This window comes from Phyllobates terribilis, unplaced genomic scaffold (genome assembly GCF_046119375.1).
Source record: "Phyllobates terribilis strain yellow unplaced genomic scaffold, ASM4611937v1 Scaffold_4__5_contigs__length_816908805, whole genome shotgun sequence".
NCBI classification, from domain to species: Eukaryota; Metazoa; Chordata; class Amphibia; order Anura; family Dendrobatidae; genus Phyllobates; species Phyllobates terribilis.
In genome coordinates this window covers 361,045,107-361,064,689 of record NW_027362764.1, presented here as the reverse complement: position 1 = coordinate 361,064,689, position 19,583 = coordinate 361,045,107, and the positions used below count along the sequence as shown (strand labels likewise).

At 49.0% G+C, this 19,583-nt stretch overlaps 1 protein-coding gene and 1 long non-coding RNA gene across 3 annotated transcripts in view; one reads left to right on the top strand and one right to left on the bottom strand.

The window, feature by feature from the left end:
- LOC141265402 (uncharacterized) overlaps positions 1 to 741 on the bottom strand; it is a 112,649-nt gene extending 111,908 nt beyond the window's left edge. The window contains exon 1 of the long non-coding RNA XR_012320089.1: positions 492 to 741. This is a non-coding gene — a long non-coding RNA (uncharacterized lncRNA). The remainder of the gene's footprint in view (positions 1 to 491) is intronic.
- The window catches only part of COL15A1 (collagen type XV alpha 1 chain), a 904,466-nt gene that overhangs the window by 502,306 nt on the left and 382,577 nt on the right, over positions 1 to 19,583 (top strand). The gene's annotated exons all lie outside the window — the stretch shown is intronic.

Here is a 19,583-nt window from a genome sequence, read left to right as displayed (position 1 = left end):
AGTATTTGGTCAGTATTTTACATCAGTACTTGTAAGCCAAAACCAGGAGTGGGTGATAAATACAGAAGTGGGGACTTGTTTCTATTATACTTTTCCTCCGACTGTTCCACTCCTGGTTTTGTCTTACAAATACTGAGGTAGAATACTGAGCAAAATTCTGAACATATGAACATGGCCTTGAAGTGCATAAATCCCATTTGTCGTCAACTTCTTGTAGTTGTAGCACATTCCCTAAACTGTGACACTAAATATAATAACCCCATCATCTATGCCCTTGGATTACACTGGATCCCATACTGTGCCCCTCATTAAACTGTGCTGCCTGATTTAACTGTGCCACACACTACATGCCCTCTGATTAAACTTAGTCCAATTACACTGTGCCCCCTAATTACTCTATAGCCACACACCATGATGGCTGTTTATGTTCTGTCTCCACATAAGGAGAATAAAGGTGTGCCTGGGTGATAAGGGGCTGTGAGAGTTCCTACCTTTGTATCCTTGAAGTGAAGCAGACAGGACCATTACATCTATGCTCAGTGGCTGTAGACTTGAATGTAAACCACGGCGTTGTTTCAATCCAAATCTTGGTTTATTAGAGCCCGGATACAGCACTATACTTGTGGGTACAATGTAGTAACTTTCTCTGAAGTCGTTGACACAGTTTGATGTGTGTTTTGGTGGTCAGTAATTGATGCTTTCACAAGCCAGTAAGTGTGTGTCTTTCTCACAGCATGAGTAAAGGAAAAAAAAAGATGGCTGCTGAGAGGAAGTGACCCATGAACTGCAGTGAAAACACACCCATTATGAATAATTAAAATTACAGCTACAATAAGTAACACATATTGGCCAGCAGGTGGCAGCATAGCAATATGACTAACAATAATAATGCAACTAGCTAAAGTCAAGCAATGCAAACTTATACTATCAATTATACAAACTGAACTGCTGAATAGAAATTATATCTGGGGGACAGCACACTCCCCGTCTAAAATTTCGTAATGGATTTCACTATAGAACTAATGTCCTTTGAAAAGACAGTCCAAAAACCTGTAACAATAGAGGCATGTTAGCATGTGACGACGACACTTAACAATATTGTCTCAAATTTTCCATTCTTGGAATAGGGAAGATCTTCAAAGCAGGATCCGGTGCTATTCATCCTACCGGGACATTCTCGATTGGCAGTATCAGAACAAGTTCGTTAATGGGCCTCGCAGATGTCTTAGGCTCACCTTTTCCAAGGATTCTCAGCTCCACCTTCCGGACCTTACCGTCTTTACTAGGAAGAGGCTTTGTAACCATTCCCATAGGCCAGTCAATCCTTTCGGTTTGTTGTTCCTTCATCAACACAATGTCTCCTTCTTTCAAGTTTAGTTTACTGTGTTGCCATTTTCTTCTTCCTTGGAGAACCACGAGAAATTCCTTTCGCCACCGGTACCAGAAGTAATCCGCAAAGCACTATACACGTTTCCACTGTTTCTGGTAGATGTTTGCGTGAGTAAACTCTCCGCTGACTGTTAGTGGATTCCTGATCTTTTGGGTAAGGAGAGTAGCTGGATTAAGAATAGTTGGCATTTCGGAATCCATTGATACTGGGACAAGGGGTCTTAAATTACTTATGGTGGAAACTTTGGCCAGAAGAGTAACCAAGGTCTCGTGCGTGAGTCTTGAAGAGTTTACGTCCATAAGCATAGAATTCAAGATACTGCGTGAGATCCCGATCATCTTTTCCCAGGGACTTCCCATGTGGGAACTATGCGGAGGATTGAAAATCCAGGTGCACCCCATTTCTGCCAATTGATTTTGAATTGGTTTAATGTTAATATCCAGCTCTCGACATGCACCAATGAAATTGCTTCCATGGTCGGACCTCAACTGTTTCACCGGTCCTCTGATCACTAGGAACTGTCTTAAAGCGTTGATCAGGCTGGATGTGTCCATGTATTCTATCTATGTGAACAGCACGGACACTCATGCAGGTGAATAGTATGGCCCAATGTTTGTTGTTCGCATGACTGCCGCAAGTCGTACGCGCAGACACCATCAATGGCCCAAAGACATCTAGGTCCACGTAGGTGAAAGGTGGCTCGGTACTCAGTCTGTCTGCAGGTAGGTCGGCCATCAGATGATGTACCTGTTTTCCCCTTGTTTTCCGACACTGCACACAGTGATGCAGTAACCTTGCTATACTTTTTTCATGCCTATAATCCAAAGTCCTGCTGACCTTAGCTTGGCCTCGGTGATTTGCCTGCCTTGGTGTTCAGTCTTTTCATGAAAATATCGGATCAGTAAGTCGGTGATGTGATGTTTACTGGGGATGATGAGGGTATTTTGCTCTGAAACTCCTAACTCGGCTTGATTTAATCGACCACTGAACCTTAGCAAACCAAAGCTGTCCATAACTGGATTCAAATTGGCAATAGGATTTTTCAGAGGAATCTGCTGTTTGTGGTGCAAGCACTCCCATTCGGTATTAAATTCGCTCTGCTGGATATAACTTATTAGAAGAGACTCACAGCAGAGAGCAGTTTAGTGCAGACATGCCAACTGTGACAATCTTTGTCTCCATGTGATTTAGGATAACATCTCGCGATGTGCACTAACCTTGCGATAGTTTTGACGAGTTTCCTCCAACTTAAGAAGAGTTCGAAGCGCTGGCAACCAAGTCTGGAGGTACGTTTAGTGTTCGTGACTAGTGATGAGCGAGCATGCTTGCTACTGCTCGGTGCTCGCCCGAGCATCTCACTGCTCGAGATGCTCGGTGCTCGCTATTTCCGGAGTTGCTTGGCGGGAGCTCGGGTCCTCGTCCCTGCATGTTTGGCTCTCTTTACAGAGCCAATGAACATGCAGGGATTGTCTGCCACTCACTGTAATGCCGCAGCCATGTTGGTTGTGGCATTACAGTGATTGGTTGGTCGCACAGCGTCATCAGGTCTATATCAGACCTGGTGCCGCCGTGCGCGTCACATCCACTCCGGAATCAGACATTGTAGGAAGAGGTGCTGCTGAGCTTGGTTGAGAGTTGCTTGTTTCTAGTTAGTGTAGGTATACCAAACTATATTAAAGACACATATCCATCTAAACAAACAGTCCTTCTGAGGACTAATCCATCTGCAGAGATATCAGGCAGGCAGTGTATATAGCAGACTGCAGTGCATATAGCACAAGAGGCTCCATTCCAGTTTTGTCTGCTACTGCTGCTGCTGTTAGATATTTCTAGAAATAGGCCCAGGAATAATTTTTTTTGGATCTTAATCCTCATTATTTGCTTAAAAAGCAATCCAAAGAACACCCTTTCTCTGAGCCATTTGCTTGTTGGCACTGCAGAATACAGCCAGGTCCTTTCCATATTACAGCGCTAAAAATCCAGCTATTTAAAACTGTGTTTTCTCCATCATACGGATCACATATACGTTTTCAGAAAATACTGCCATTTCTGGCCACCATTAAACATTTGTTTCAGTGTGTCAGTGAAGCTATTGACACCAGTTTGCTGTTCAAAATAGTTACCTACAGGCCAGCTATTTAAAACTGTGGTTTGTCCGTCACTCGGATCACATATAAGTTCGCTCCAAATTCAGCCATTTGTAGTGAGCGTGGAAGATATTGTCCTCCATTTAAAATGGGCAAGGCACGTGGCAAGGGACGGGGAACTGGACTTGATGGTGATAGTGCATACAGAGGCCGAGACCGTGGGCAAGCTGAAATGGTGCCACAACAAACACCCACATCTTCTCGCTCGACCTTCCTGTCCCAATTAATAGGGGACCGCAGAACACCACTATTGAACACAGAGCAGTGTGAAAAGGTTATTGGTTGGATAGCAGATAATGCTTCCAGTCACTTAGCCACCACCCTGTCTTCCACACTGTCAAGTCTCAGTAGCCATGAGTCTGGACCGCATATTCCTCACCCTGAACCTCCTTCCTCCCACCATGCTGAGGGCCCAGAGACAACTGATCCCACACTTGGACACTCTGAAGAGCTGTTCACTTTTCCATTTATAGATTCGGGCCTCTCGCCCAGTCCACTTGAAGCGGGGCAAGAGGAGATCGCATGTAGCGATGCCCAAATATTTGAGCAGCCACGGTCACACGAAGGAGACGGTGGGAAAGTGTCACAAGAGGTAGACGATGATGAGACACAATTGGCAGAAAGTCAGGAGGCGGACCAGGGTGCAGAAGTGGAAGACGAGGTGGTGGATGATATAGTAACTGACCCAACCTGGCAGGAGGACATGCAGAGCGAGAACAGCAGCACACAGGGGGAGGGAGGCAGAGCACCCCAACAGGCAGGAAGAAGCAGTGTGGTGGCCACAGACAGAAGGCAGGCAACCGTTCCCCGTAACACCAACACGAAGGAAGTTGCCAGTACAACTGTTAGGTCTTCCCGAATCTGGTTGATTTTTAAAGACTCTGTCAATAACCCCAAAAAGGCCATTTGCACCACCTGTCAGGCCAGCATCAGCAGGGGTGGCAAAACGACCAGCCTGACCACCACCAGCATGATCAGGCACATGGCAGCAAAGCACCCGACTTTGTGGGCCGAACCCCAGGGTCCAGGAACAGTGTCTGCGGGTGAAACCACTGCTTCTTCCGCTGTTGTGCATGCAAGCCAATCCTCTGTCCATGGTGCATGCAAAGATGCCTCCCGCCCTGCACCTGTCATTGAACACTCTCAAGTAGCAGCATCAGGAAGCAAATCCACATCCTTGTCCCAGCGCAGCGTTCAGATGTCCATACCCCAGTCCTTGGAAAGCAAGCGCAAATACGTAGCCAACGCCACACTGGCCACACTACTAAATTCCCATATTTCGCGACTGCTTGCGCTTGAAATGTTGCCTTTTAGTCTCGTGGAGACGGAAGCATTCCGCAACCTAATGGTGGCGACCGTTCCTTGGTACTCGGTCCCCAGCTGCCACTATTTCTCCCGGTGTGCCGTCACCGCATTACACAAGCACGTGTCCAAAAACATTAGCCCTCAACAACGCAGTTACCGGGAAAGTCCTCCTAACCATGGACACATGGACAAGTGCTTGTGGGCAGGGACGGTACATCTCGCTGATGGCACACTGGGTTAACATAGTGGAAGCCGGGACCCAGTCGGACCTTGGGACGGAACACGTCCTCCTGACGCCAAGGATTGCAGGCCATAGGTCAATCAGGGTTGCCCCCACAGTCTACAGCTCCTGCACCTCCTCCTCCTCCTCCTGTTCAGCCTCCATCTCTGAAGTGACCACATCAGTCACAAGCTGGAAGCACTGCCTCGGCCAAGCGGCAACAGGCTGTGCTGAAGCTAATATGCTTAGGTGACAAACTGCACAATGCTGAAGAGTTATGGACAGCTCTGAAAGAGCAGGCAGATCTGTGGCTCACACCGCTGAACCTACAGCCAGGCGTAGTCGTGTGTGACAATGGCCAGAACCTGGTGGTGGCTCTGAGGCGAGGCGAGCTTACACACGTACCATGCCTGGCCCATGTGCTTAACCTCGTGGTTCAGCGGTTTCTCAAATCCTACTTGGAGCTGCCGGATCTGCTTGTTAAAAGTACGACGCCTGTGTGCCAATTTTAGAAAGTCACCTACAGCTTCCGCCGCCCTTGCTGTGTTTCAACAGCATTTCCAGCTTCCGACTCACAGAATGGTGTGTGATGTCCTCACGCATTGGAACTCTACACTGCAGATGTTGGGAAGGATTTGTGAGCAGAAGAGGGCAGTTGTCGAGTACCAGCATCAACAAGGCCATCGGTATTCAGTTCAGACTCCACACATAAGACCTCAGGAGTGGACATGGATGTCAGGCATATGTACCATCCTCCAAAACTTTGAGGACTCCACCAAGATGGTGAGCGGCGATGTTGCCATAATTAGCGTCACCATCCCACTTCTTTGTCTTCTGAAACGCTCTCTGCTCACAATCAAAGAGGATGCATTGCAGGCGGAGCACGATGAGATGGAGCAAGGAACCATACAGGGTGATTACACACAGCCCAGCCTCATCTCATCCCAACGTGGATTGGGTGACAATAAGGAAGAGGAGGAGAAGGAACAGGAGCTAGTTTCATGCGCTATAGATGGTACTACCTGCACAACTGTCATACCGTCAGTTCAGTGTGGATGGCCTGAGGACAGAGAGGAGGAAGAGGAGAGCATGGTCACTCATCCTCTTGGTGAGGACAGGGAAGTCTTGCCTGTTAGCAGTTTGGCACGCATGACTGAGTTATGCTACGCTGCCTTTCCCATGACCCTTGCGTTCTCAAAATTTTGGGTGACAGTCATCACAGGTTGGTGACACTTCTAGACCCATGCTACAAGGAGAACTTTATATCTCTTATTCCTGTGGCGGACAGGTCTACAAAAATGGGGCAGTACCAGAAGGCCCTTGTTGCGGAACTATTAAAAAAATTCCCATCTGAAAACGCTGGCGGCGAGGGGAGTGGCCTAGCAGGGCATGTGAGAGGACGTGTGTTGGAGCTCTCCCGCTGCACATACCGAATACAGGGCTGAACGGAGGCGCCGCCGAACGCCTGAGATAGCTGCTCTTTTGCCCGAGATTGCGGTGAGCGTGAGGAACCCACCGGAGGCTACATCCAAAGTCCAGATGACTCACAGGAGGCAGAAAGAGCTGGGGACAGAGGGGAGTACCCGGACCCAAGATGGAGCTGGATCAGCAGTGGAGGAGGCGGCCAAGTGCTGCATACAGGAGGAAGATGGAGGTGATCTCCAGGCTGGAGAAGTTTGCCAGAGTGGAGTGGGCAGACAGGCAGCAGCAGGGAGCTGGAGGTGAGGAGGACACAGGGGAGTTGAACAGAGAGCAATCCCAGGCACAGTACAGCCCTATTACTCAGCAGATCCCCATGCATGCTGATAAATCACAGAATAAGTGTGGCACATCCCCCACTGCAGCAACCTCACAAGCCCCTGCACTCAGTGAACAGCCTGTAGACTTATATGAAGCAGCTGTGAATGAACCAACACTGAAGGATGTATTCTCAGTAGTGGCATTTTGCAAATCTGCACTCACAGACCTGACCCTGCAGGTTGATGGCTTAAAGGGTGAAATGGCTAATTTCCATACTGCCATGCAGAAAGCTGAGGTTAGGATGGAGGCGGTGGAGGAGCGTGTAGGCAGTGCTGAAGATCAGATTGCTGATCTGTTAAAAAGGGAGAAAAAATATGTCCAGCGCATTTCGGAGCTGGAATTTAAAACAGACGATCTTGAAAACCGTTCCCGTAGGAACAATCTAATAATGATTGGAGTGCCTGAAAAGGTAGAAGGGAACAACCCCACAGATTATATTGAATCATGGCTGAAACCCATAGTGGGAGGAGACAGCCTTACAAAATTGTTCGCAATGGAGAGGGCTCATCGAGTACCATCAAGACCTTTACCCCCAGGGTCGGCCCTGAGATCTATCCTGGCAAAAATCCTAAACTACCGGGACCGCAATCTCCTACTTAGAAGGGCCAGAGACATGGTAGACTTAACTATTGATGGCAACCGGATATCTATATACCCGGACTATTCCGCTGCAGTTCAAAAGCTCAGAATGAAATTTGGAGAGGTCAAGAGGAGTCTACGGGGACTGGGTTTGGCTTACTCAATGCTATATCCGGCCAAATTAAGGGTGGTGGCTCTGGGAGGGGTACACTTTTTTCAGACACCTGAGGAGGCGACACCTTCGCCATTCTCTCCTGTAACTGGGCGACATGTTCGATGATGCTCCGGTGGGGCGTGACCTCGGCCTCCCAGGTTTCCTTGGCGATGTCTAGGAGATCTCTTGGATGCCGTCCATACAGAAGCTCAAATGGAGAGAAGCCAGTGGAGGCTTGAGGAACTTCTCTGACAGAGAAAAGCAGAAATGGTAGCGGGTAGTCCCAGTCTCGCCCATCTTTTTCAACGACCTTCCTGAGCATCGCCTTTAAGGTCTTATTGAAGCGTTCCACTAAGCTGTCCGTCTGTGGATGATAAACTGAGGTCTGAATATGGGCACTCTGAAGGTCTCTGCATAGCTCCTTCATCACCTTGCTCATGAAGGGGGTTCCTTGGTCTGTCAGAATCTCTTTTGGCAGACCTGTCTGAGCAAAAATATGAACTAGCTCTCGGGCTATACTTTTACTGGACAAGTTCCTTAGGAGTACCGCTTCGGGGTACCGGGTCGCATAATCCATGACCACCAGGATGTATTGGTGGCCCTGGGCCGATTTAACTAAGGGACCCACAAAGTCCATGGCAATCCTCTCAAAGGGAACCTCTATGACAGGTAGTGGAACTAAGGGACTACGGAAGTGGGAGGTGGGCGCGGTTATCTGGCAGGTGGGGCAGGACCTACAATAGCTTAAGATATCCCAAAAACATCCTGGCCAATAAAACCTCCTTATTATTCTCTCCTGTGTTTTCTCAACCCCTAGGTGTCCCCCCAGAATATGTGAGTGTGCCATGTTTAATATCCTCTGACGGTATGAACCTGGAACTAGCAGCAAGGTCAAGTCCTGAACCTGTGCTGACCCAAAGTTCTCTCCAGGCACCTCTAATTCAGGGGCATGATCTGATACCAACTTAAACTTCTGGCCTAGTAGGTAGTATCTTAGTGTATCTACGGCCCATTTTATGGATAGACACTCTTTTTCTACTATTACGTAGTTTTTTTCGCAGGACGAAAGCTTCTGGCTCAGATAGAGAATGGGATGTTCTTCTCCATTTATCTCTTGAGAGAGTACGGCTTCTAGACCAACCTCTGAAGCGTCTGTCTGGACCACAAACTCTTTCTTGAAGTCTGGTGCGACCAGTACCGGCTGTTTACACAGTGCTGACTTCAACAGTTGAAACGCAGTCTCTGTTTCCTCCGTCCAATTCACCATGGTTGATCTGGTGCCTTTTAGGAGATCCGTCAGTGGCGCGGCCATAATGGCAAAATTTGGGATAAACCGCCGGTAATATCCTACCATTCGCAGGAATGATCTCACTTGCTTCTTGGAGAGCTGTTTCGGCCAGGTTTGGATTGCCTCCACTTTATTAACTTGCGGCTTTATTTTGCCTCTCCCGACGACATAGCCCAAGTACTTGGCCGCCTCCTTTCCAACGGCGCATTTTTTTGGATTTATTGTAAATCCCGCTTTCCTTAGAGCATCTAGAACAGCCCGTAGTTTAGGTAGATGACTTTCCCAGTCTGGGCTAAAACTACAATGTCGTCAAGGTAGGCTGCGGCATACTTCTTATGTGGGGCTAGGATCCGATCCATAGCCCTCTGGAAGGTGGCTGGGGCCCCCTGTAGTCCGATCGGCATCCGAGTGTATTGGAAGCACCCATCAGGAGTTGAGAAAGCCGTCTTCTCCTTGGCCGTCTGGGACATGGGGATCTGCCAGTAGCCCTTCGTCAGGTCCAGAGTGGTGATGTACCTCGCCGGTCCAAGCCTCTCGATGAGTTCATTGACGCGGGGCATCGGGTACTCGTCACACTTGGACACCTCATTCAGCTGGCCGTAATCGTTACAAAACCTCCACTCTCTGTTGGGTTTTGGCACGAGGACAATGGGGCTTGATCATCCACTCTTTGACTCCTCTATTACACCGACGTCTAACATCCTCTTCACCTCGGCCGAGATCACCTCCCGGCGTGCTTCAGGAATCCTGTATGGCTTCAGGTTCACCCTTTATATGCGGCTCTGTTAGCACATCATGCTCTACCACCTGCGTCTGCCCCGGCAACTCTGAGAACAGGTCCCGATTCTGCTGGAGCAGTTCTCGACACTGTTGCTTCTGGGCTGGCGAAAGGGTCTCCACTATCGTGACATCTTCCACCTGGCCTCCGGGAGTGGCTCCCAGGCAAGGAGTTCCCACGGGTTCCCGATCTCGCCACGGATTGAGCAGGTTTACATGGTACACCTGGTGTGGTTTTCTTCGGCCAGGCTGGTGGACTCTGTAGTTCACTTCACTAAGCTTCTCCATCACCTCATATGGGCCTTGCCACTTGGCCAGAAACTTACTTTCAACAGTGGGAATAAGAACCAGGACGCGATCCCCAGGTTGGAACTGTCTCAGCCTTGCCGACCGGTTATACACCCTCGCCTGGGCTTCCTGCGCCTGGAGGAGATGTTCCTTCACGATGGGCAACACCTTCACCATTCTCTCCTGTAACTGGGCGACATGTTCGATGATGCTCCGGTGGGGCGTGACCTCGGCCTCCCAGGTTTCCTTGGCGATGTCTAGGAGATCTCTTGGATGCCGTCCATACAGAAGCTCAAATGGAGAGAAGCCAGTGGAGGCTTGAGGAACTTCTCTGACAGAGAAAAGCAGAAATGGTAGCAGGTAGTCCCAGTCTCGCCCATCTTTTTCAACAACCTTCCTGAGCATCGCCTTTAAGGTCTTATTGAAGCGTTCCACTAAGCTGTCCGTCTGTGGATGATAAACTGAGGTCTGAATATGGGCACTCTGAAGGTCTCTGCATAGTTCCTTCATCACCTTGCTCATGAAGGGGGTTCCTTGGTCTGTCAGAATCTCTTTTGGCAGACCTGTCTGAGCAAAAATATGAACTAGCTCTCGGGCTATACTTTTACTGGACGAGTTCCTTAGGAGTACCGCTTCGGGGTACCGGGTCGCATAATCCATGACCACCAGGATGTATTGGTGGCCCCGGGCCGATTTAACTAAGGGACCCACAAAGTCCATGGCAATCCTCTCAAAGGGAACCTCTATGACAGGTAGTGGAACTAAGGGACTACGGAAGTGGGAGGTGGGCGCGGTTATCTGGCAGGTGGGGCAGGACCTACAATAGCTTAAGATATCCCAAAAACATCCTGGCCAATAAAACCTCCTTATTATTCTCTCCTGTGTTTTCTCAACCCCTAGGTGTCCCCCCAGAATATGTGAGTGTGCCATGTTTAATATCCTCTGACGGTATGAACCTGGAACTAGCAGCTGTTCCACTACCTCTTCACTTTTTAGCTTGGTCACCCGGTATAATAGCTCCCCCTGAACTGCAAAATGTGGGTACCTGGTGTCCGCCCCCGGCTCTTGAGCAACACCATTACAAACAGTAACATTATCCCACGCCCCTTTCAAGGTCAAGTCCTGAACCTGTGCTGACCCAAAGTTCTCTCCAGGCACCTCTAATTCAGGGAGGTTGACCACCTCAGATACAGTCTCATCCTCGTCGCCGACAAGGACACATAGTGGGAACTCCTCCACTTCCGATGTCGACCGGGGTATTTCTCTAGGGTCCTGGCTTTTTTCCACGGGACTCGGTCTGGATCCCTTCCCCCACAAGTCCCAGAACAAGGGAAAATCGCACCCCAATATGACGGGATGTATCAGGTCCCTGACTACCCCGACCTCTTGGGGTTGGTCGCCACAATCTGTTCCATCTGTTCTGATTGTCACGCTGGCCACCGGGTAGTTCTTGGCGTCCTCATGTATGCAGTGGACGCCCACAGATTTGGCAGGGATCAGCTGGTGGGGAAGGGTGGCACTGATTAAGGTTACCAGGCTCCCAGAGTCCAACAGCCCCAGGACCATCACTCCGTTAACGGATATGGCGCACGCCTGTGGGCCCTTGCTGGGTTGACAGTCCACACTGCAGGCTGGGTAAGCATAATATGAACATCGTCTGCCTAGGCTGCAGTCTATTGGCTCAGCAGATGTATGACACTGGGCAGCTACGTGTCCCAGATTGCGACACCGCCAACAGATCACATCCTTAACAACAGTCCTTGCGGCACCTTCAGTGGAAGTGGGACGCCCCCCAGTTGTGGCTCTGAACCCCTTCCGTGGTGAACCCGCCCCCTTTTGGGCACTCCAGTAGGGGGAGGTGATTATGTCGGGTTTCCCTAGGGATTTTTCAACCACTTGGTACCTCTCTACCAGGCAAACAAGGTCGTCCGCATTCCGAGGGTCGCCCTGGGCAACCCAGGTCTGCACCGGCCTGGGTAGGAAATGGATGAACCTGTCCATCACCACACGCTCAACCATCTGGGCAGGAGTGTAAGACTCTGGCTGCAGCCACTTCTGGACTAGATGTAACAAGTCGAACATCTGTGAGCGTGGAGGTTTGTCGCCAGCATACGCCCAGTGGTGGACCCTTTGTGCTCTGATAGACATTGTCACTCCTGAGCGTGCCAATATATCGGTTTTTAATTTTGCGTACTCCTTTGAGTCTTGTAAAGTCAGATCATAATAGGCCTTCTGCGGCTCCCCGGTCAGATATGGCGCCAGAACCTCTGCCCACTGCTCCTGAGGTAATCTCTCCCGTTCCGCCACCCTTTCAAAAACAGTCAGGAAGGCCTCAATGTCATCCCCCGGGGTCATCTTCTGTAAGGTTCTCCTTACCGTTTTCCTGACGTGTGCGCCCTCACCTGGATCTGGGGGTGGAGCGAATGTCCTGCCACGGATCTCCGCTGCTAGGAGCTCCATCTGTCATTGCTGCTGCTGGATTTGCTGTATCAGGAGTTTATTTGTCTCCTGCTGCTGCTGTAGCTGCTCCCGTTGCTGCAGTAGCTGCTCTCGGTGCTGCTGCTGCATGCTCTGCTGGGTCTGCTGTATGCTCTGCTGGGTCTGCAAGTGCAGTTGCTGCATGCTCTGCTGGCTTTGGGCCAGGTGCTTAATGAGCTCCTCCATGCTGCTGGACTTCTCTGGCTGGCGGCCTTCACCCAAGACATCCACTGGTCTCTGTGGCAGGTACACATGTTCCTGGAATCTTGCACGCACTCTCGCACCAACTGTGGTAGGACGACTCGCTCGGCCACTTCCGGAAGTAGACTCAGGAACCCGGGTTTTCTTTGCAGGCTTTATTAGCAGCATAAAGCTCTGCACTCCAGCAAAATAAATACAGCCTTACTTGGCAAAACAACAAAACAAAAGATAAACTATAGCACAGTCCAAATATGTGTGTGCGGTTCGCACACACAGGTTATGTCCAACCTTCAGCTCCCTCCTGAGCTATGGCTGTCCAGTCTGGAGACCTTCCCTCTCCTAACACAACTCACAGAAAAAAAAACAGGACAGAACATTTAAACGTTGCTCAGCCACACCTGAAGGTGGAGGTATAGGGAATGACGTCCCTCCCATCTCTATGTCATTCCCCTGAAACCACGCCCTTTAAGTGAGTTAACCCACCAGCATATAACATGCTGGCAGAAAATCCATTGGTTTCAGTTCACACAGGCTAGTAACCTGTGCGACACATACCTCCCCTCATATACCATACCAGTGACTCTGTCACAAGACGTAGCCGTGGGAAATGAACGGATGGATAATTTAGTACATGAGGTGGATTATTTACCAAGAGTGGTGTCAGACCACAGTCTGCTAGTGGTGCTACTACAAATTGAGGACCAGGGGAGTAAATCAGGGTTGGGATGGAAGATTCATCCTTTTTGGCTGCAACTCCTAGACATGGGGAAGATTGGTGATGAGGTCGCTTAATTTTTTAGGCTTAACGAGGGTAGTGGGACACTGTGAAGGCATATTTAAGGGGTATTTTGTTCATTGACATATCAAGACATAAGACTAAATCCAGAAACAAGGATATAGCGGTAATGGAAGAATTGAGGGCAGCGGAGGGAGCGCTGAGTAACCAGAATTCACAGAACATGCAAAACTGCATGAAGGCTGCTCAGGAAGAGGTAAATAAACTACATTTGCACAAGGCAGAAAGGTTGAAGGCATTTCAAAAAGAACCTTTCTATGCAGAGGGTGAAAAAGTAGGACATCTGCTCTCAGCGGTGGCTTCCGCGCAGCGGGACTCGGCACATGTATATGCATTAAAAGAGAATGGAAGTGTAGTTACACAGAGGGAGCAAATTTTAGAATTCTTTAGGGGATTTTACAGGAAGTTATACTCCTCGAAGGTGGAAGGGGAGATTGATGCTTTCCTAGGGGAGGCTCACCTACCTAAGTTAAGCAACGAAGGCAGAAAACAGCTAGACGAACCGCTTTCAGCGGAGGAATTGGGACAGGCTTTGGCATCCATGGCACGGGACAGGGCACCGGGGGCAGACGGCATCCCAGCTGAAGTATACAAAAACCTCAATGAGAAATAACTAAATTGTTACGGGTATTTGATGAAGCATTGGACAGGGGAGTGTTACCCGCATCTATGAGGGAGGCCATTGTTGTGGTCATTCCCAAAGCTGAAAAAGATCCACAGCTTCCAGAGTCATATAGACCAATATCATTTTTGACGACAGATATCAAAATATTGGCCATGGCTCTGTTGAACAGACTAATCCGGGTAATAGACGAGATAGCTTTATATGCCGACGATATTCTACTGTTTTTGGAAAATCCTGGGGAATCCTTGAGAAAGGTAGTGACACTAATTGAGGGATTTGGACAGATATCGGGACTACTCATTAACTGGGATAAGTCGTGTGTTCTGCCAATAGATGGAAAGGGTGACTGTACCGGGGAGGTGGAACTATTCACCAAATTAAAGGTGGTCCAACAATTTAAGTACTTAGGGATTCATATAGCTCTTCCATTGATGACATGCAAAATATTGGATTAGAGAGGAGCCCCCATCCAGACGCGAATTCATTGCCCAAACGAACTATATAATTCAACTTGAAAAAAGTATTTACACCAAGAGGAATAAGCAGGAATACTTCCATAAATTATGACAGCCATGGTTGGATAGGATTAATTAGAGTAACACCTATATATACTACTGTAGAGTAAAACTCTTGGTAAACTGTATGGCGGAGTGGAGAGGGAAGAAGGAAAGAAGAAAAGGGGAAGAGAAGGAAAGGGAGTAGGGGAAGGGAAGAAAAGGAGTAAAGTAGGGAAGAAAAGGAAAGGAAAGAGGGATGGGGAATAAAGTAAAAATAAAAAAATTAAAAAAAAGAAAGAGAAAGAAAGGTCTCCATGGGGGACAACCAAGGGCTACAGGCGAGAGAGACACAACTCCAATCCAGCAGAGGCAGGGGAACACTGTCAAAGTGCTGGCCCTTTAAGAATAGTAAGGGCCGCCTGATGGCTTAATAAAAATAGGCTTTGTGACTTTGAGTCCCTCCATCATAAATGAAACAGGATGTGTCTGATGATGTGTCACACACCACATGGCCAGATAAGGTTGTAAAATGTTAAAATTACATTTCTCAGTGAATGCATTTGTCTTAAAAAATAATGTAAAAAAACACAAAACAGTAGGATCTTTCTTTAGTATTAAAAACAGAGTCGCCAATGTAACCTCAATGTAATCACATTGTTCAGCTCCTGCGCCTCCTCCTCCATCTCCGAAATGACCACATCAGTCACAAGCTGAAAGTACTGCAGCACTGCCTTAGCCAAGCGGCAACAGGCTGTGCTGAAGATAACATTCTTAATGCTTAGGTGACAAACCGCCCAGCGCTGCAGAGTTGTTGAAAGCTGTAACACAGCAGCTTGATCTGTGGCTCTCACCGCTGAACATATAGCCAGGCATGGTCGTGTGTGACAATGGGCGGAACCTGGTGATGGAGAAATGACAGCCGGAGTAGATATGGTTTCCCGCTATGCCAGTCCTTTCACCGAGCTAAAGAATATGGCTGTGGTGAAATACAACTCCCACTGAGAAGCTGTTTCAGATTGAAAAACATTGCGCCCACCAGAGGATTTGATTCTGAGGGCTCCCCTTTCCTCCCGCTCAAGAGCCCCATAACAGCTGCAACGTTTGTGCTATCATGAACTCTCCTGATGTAGAAGCCAAAGCGCACCAGAGGATTCTCTGGTGGGACCGTCCAACCCTGCAGAGAAGCAGTCCTGACTAAGAAAAATGTGTGCGAAGGTTCCCAGATACCCTATGGCTGCTTTTTTACTGAGGTGGAAACCCACGCAAACACGGGGAGAACATACAAAATCCTTGTAGATGTTGTCCTTGCTGGAATTTGAACCCAGGATCCCACTGCTGCAAGGCTTCAGTGCTAACTACTGATCCAATGTGCTGCTGGTCACCCTCTGATATCTAACAGGCTGGAGAAACTTGCACCTACTGCCACTATCTTCAGCTCCTTTGTGAGAAACTAATGTATTTGGGCAGCCACTCAGTCTACCAAATAAAATTACTGAGAAGGAAATTGGGGATGGCTTCACTACTGGTACTGGGGGCAGTGCTAATACCATGGCGTCGTACCATAGTTTACTGGAAATATTCCCAGCTGGTAGGAGGCAAGCAGATTCCCACAGAAACGTATCAGCAATAATGTTCAGGGACCCGCGCTTGTAGAAGGCGGAGACAATACTGGGAGAAATAGTGGCGGCTGGGGACCGAGTATGGACACCCGGCCGGCTCCATGAGGTTGTGGACAGCTTCCATCTCCACGACCCTAAAAGGCCACATTTCAAGTGCAAGCAGCTTTAGAGGACTTCCTGGGAGAAATGACAGCTGGAGTAGATACGGTTTCCCAAAAGTCAGTCCTTTCACAGAGCTAAAAAATATGGCTGTGGTGAAATACAACTCACCGACAAGCTGTGGACTGGCTCCGTACCGTCCCTGGCCACATTCCCTTGTCCACGTGTTTGTTGTTAGGCTGTCATTCCCAGTATGTAAACAGGAGAGGGCCCAGGTAGTGTTGTAGTACCCATGCATGTGGAAGGCAGAGACGACACCGGGACAAATAGTGGCGGCTGGGGACCGAGTATGGAAACCCGGTCGCCGCGCGACATTAGGTTGTGGACAGCTTCCGCCTCCACGAGCCTCAAAGGCCACATTTCAAGTGCAAGCAGCTGTCAAAAATTTGGCAGCATAGTATTGCAGCCTGTGGGTGGGTGTCTGGCTGCATACTTGCGCTTGCATTCCAAGGAATGGGGTAGGGACAACTGAACGCTGCACTGGGACAAGGACATGGGCGGTGATTGTTGCAAGTCTGCAATGACAGGTGCATGGCGGGAGGCATCTTCGCATGTGCCAAGGATCACTTATGATGGGCACACTTTTACGCAGTGTCCTGGGAGTCAGAGATGCTTCCAGGGGTCTTCCCCATGCTGTTCCCATGTCTTTTCAGCACTGTATGCATGTGTCTGATGATGTGTCACACACCACATGGCCAGATAAGGTTGTAAAATGTTAAAATGATATTTCCCAGTGAATGCATTTGTCTTGGTTGAAAGCAATGCAAAAGTGCAAAAAACAATCAAAAACGCTACATGTGAGCACAGCCAAGGTGTGGAGGAGAATTTTTGTTTTTGTATATTTATTTTGCCTTATATACAAGTCATTACCCTGGAATGGATGTTCATTAACATATTTCCCAGGAAAATCCATTTTGGTTTCATTTTTGTATGTTTTATTGTGAGTCTGTAAAAGTGGCGTAATAACGTTGTTGACAGCAGTGACCTGGGAGTCAGAAATGCTTCCAGGGGTCTTCCCAATGCTGTTCCCATGTCATTTGAGCAGTGTTCCCATCGATTTGGGCAATTTTTAGGCCCTCTGCAGACCGCTGGGGGGAGCCACCTGAAAAATGCTCGAGTTTCCCATAGACTTACATTGGGCTCGTTGCTTGGGACAAGCACCCGAGTATTCCAATTTGCTCAACCCGAGCATCAAGCACCCGAGCATTTAAGTGCTCGCCCATCACTATTCGTGACCAGTGCACTGACCTCGGAGCAGATTTCTGTATCATTATCTGGATCCTGGATTGTGAAGGCTTCCTGAACACGTTGGCTCCCCTTTTACCCCAGCAGAAACTTCGGACCTGAAAGCCAAGAAGAGTTAGCAAAGGAACCTATGGACATAGGCCTAGTGGCATGATCACCTGGATTAAGATTAGATGGGACATAATGTTCAGGTTTGGAAGACCTCCTGACTCTCTCGATGTGGTTACTGACTGTAACGTCGGCGTCTCTGCCTCCTGCCCGGCAGAGACGCCGATTCCCTTAATGCTGCGACCCGGTCCGGCGTCCTCCTTTTTATTGGCTGTGCGTGCCCGGGGTGTGCGCACCGCGCACAGATCACTGGGCATTGTGCTTAGGGCGCGCGCGCTCCCTGCTTCTTAAAGGGGCCGTGCGTGCCGTCCTAATATGTCCCTGGCCAATGGCCAGAGGACAGCTGATATTTAAGGCACCTCCTCCAAAATGGAGGTGCCTGTGTAATGGTGTTGTTTGCTTGCATTAAACTGCCTCTCCAGTTCTCAGGTCCCCGTGCTGCCCGCCAGCCTGTCTACCAGCCGCGCCTGCCAGCCTGTCTACCAGCCGCACCCGTCAGTCTGACGTTTGACTACCAGCCGTGCCCACTTGCCAGACTACAAGCTGTTACCGCCTGTCTGTCTTCCTGCGCTGCTAGTCCTCCGCCATGCCTGTCCGCTTCGGCTGTCAGCTCCGTGGGAGTCACCTGCTCACTCACGAGGTCGGACCCAGAGTAGCCCCTGGTCCACCGTCTCGGTCCCTCCTTGGTTCATGGAGTCTACTAAGCCACCGTGTAGCCAGGGTCGGTCCAGGTCGGCACTTAGTTATGCCCCCCTGGTCCCTCCTTGTACCACGGAACAGTGGTTCCACCATCCGGACCCGTAACACTGACATATACATAAAAGCGTCTTCTCTTATTGTAAATGTAACCCAAGACGACTTTACTGTCTGTGTAGTATTGTACATCATCTATGTCGGAGTTCAGCTCATGCTGAAAGAAGTCTGCAATTTCCACTGCAAGCACAGATCCACAAAGTTCAAGCCTGGGAATAGTGTGATCAGGCTTGGGAGCCAGCTTAGCTTTGCCGAAAACGAACCCAATATGATCTTGATTGTCGTATCCCGTCACCCTCAGGTAGGCAACAGCTGCTATGGCTTCTGTGGATACATCTGAGAACACATGGAGTTCTGTCCTAGTGCTAGCAGAAAGTGAGGTTCTCTTAAAGTGAGGTGAGACATAACATCTCGGTATGTGGATTTCATCCGAAGCTCACGAAGACTGCTTCCAGTTTTCCATCTTGGCTCCTTATTGGGAGGAAGTGGAGCGCCCCAGTCTTTGACGGTTTCGGAAAGCTGTCTCAGTAGGGATTTACCTTGTATGGTAATAGGTGCTACGAACCCCAGTGGATCATATAAGCTGATCAACACTGACAGGACACCACGTTTAGTGAATGGTTTGTCTGCACAGTTAATTTGGAAACCAAAAGAGTCGGCTGACAAGTCCCACCTCAGGCCTAAGCTTCTTTGCACAGGCGGACAGTCTGGTCCCAGATTTATGTCCTTGAATCCTGGTGCGTGATCACTTGACTCGAAGGCTCTCATGACACCTGGGCTGTTTGAAGCAATTTTGTGCAGTCTAAGGTTAGCTTGGTGCAGCATTCCTTGGATCCTCTTAAATAGGTCGATCGCTACTTCTTCAATAGGTAGAGATTTGAGTCCATCGTCTACACAGAAGTCTTTCTCTACAAAGCCTCTGGCATCTGTTCCATATTCAGACACTCCTTCTAATGCAGTTCTACGTAGGCCATAGTTTGCCACAGCGGGTGAAGGGCTGTTCCTGAATACATGCACCCTCATGCGATACTCCACCATCTCCTTGTTAGTGTTGTTGTCTTTATGCCACAGAAACCTGAGGAAGTTCCTGTGGTCCTCTCTGACTATGAAGCAGTGGAATATCTGTTCAATGTCGGCAGTGATGGAAACGGGCT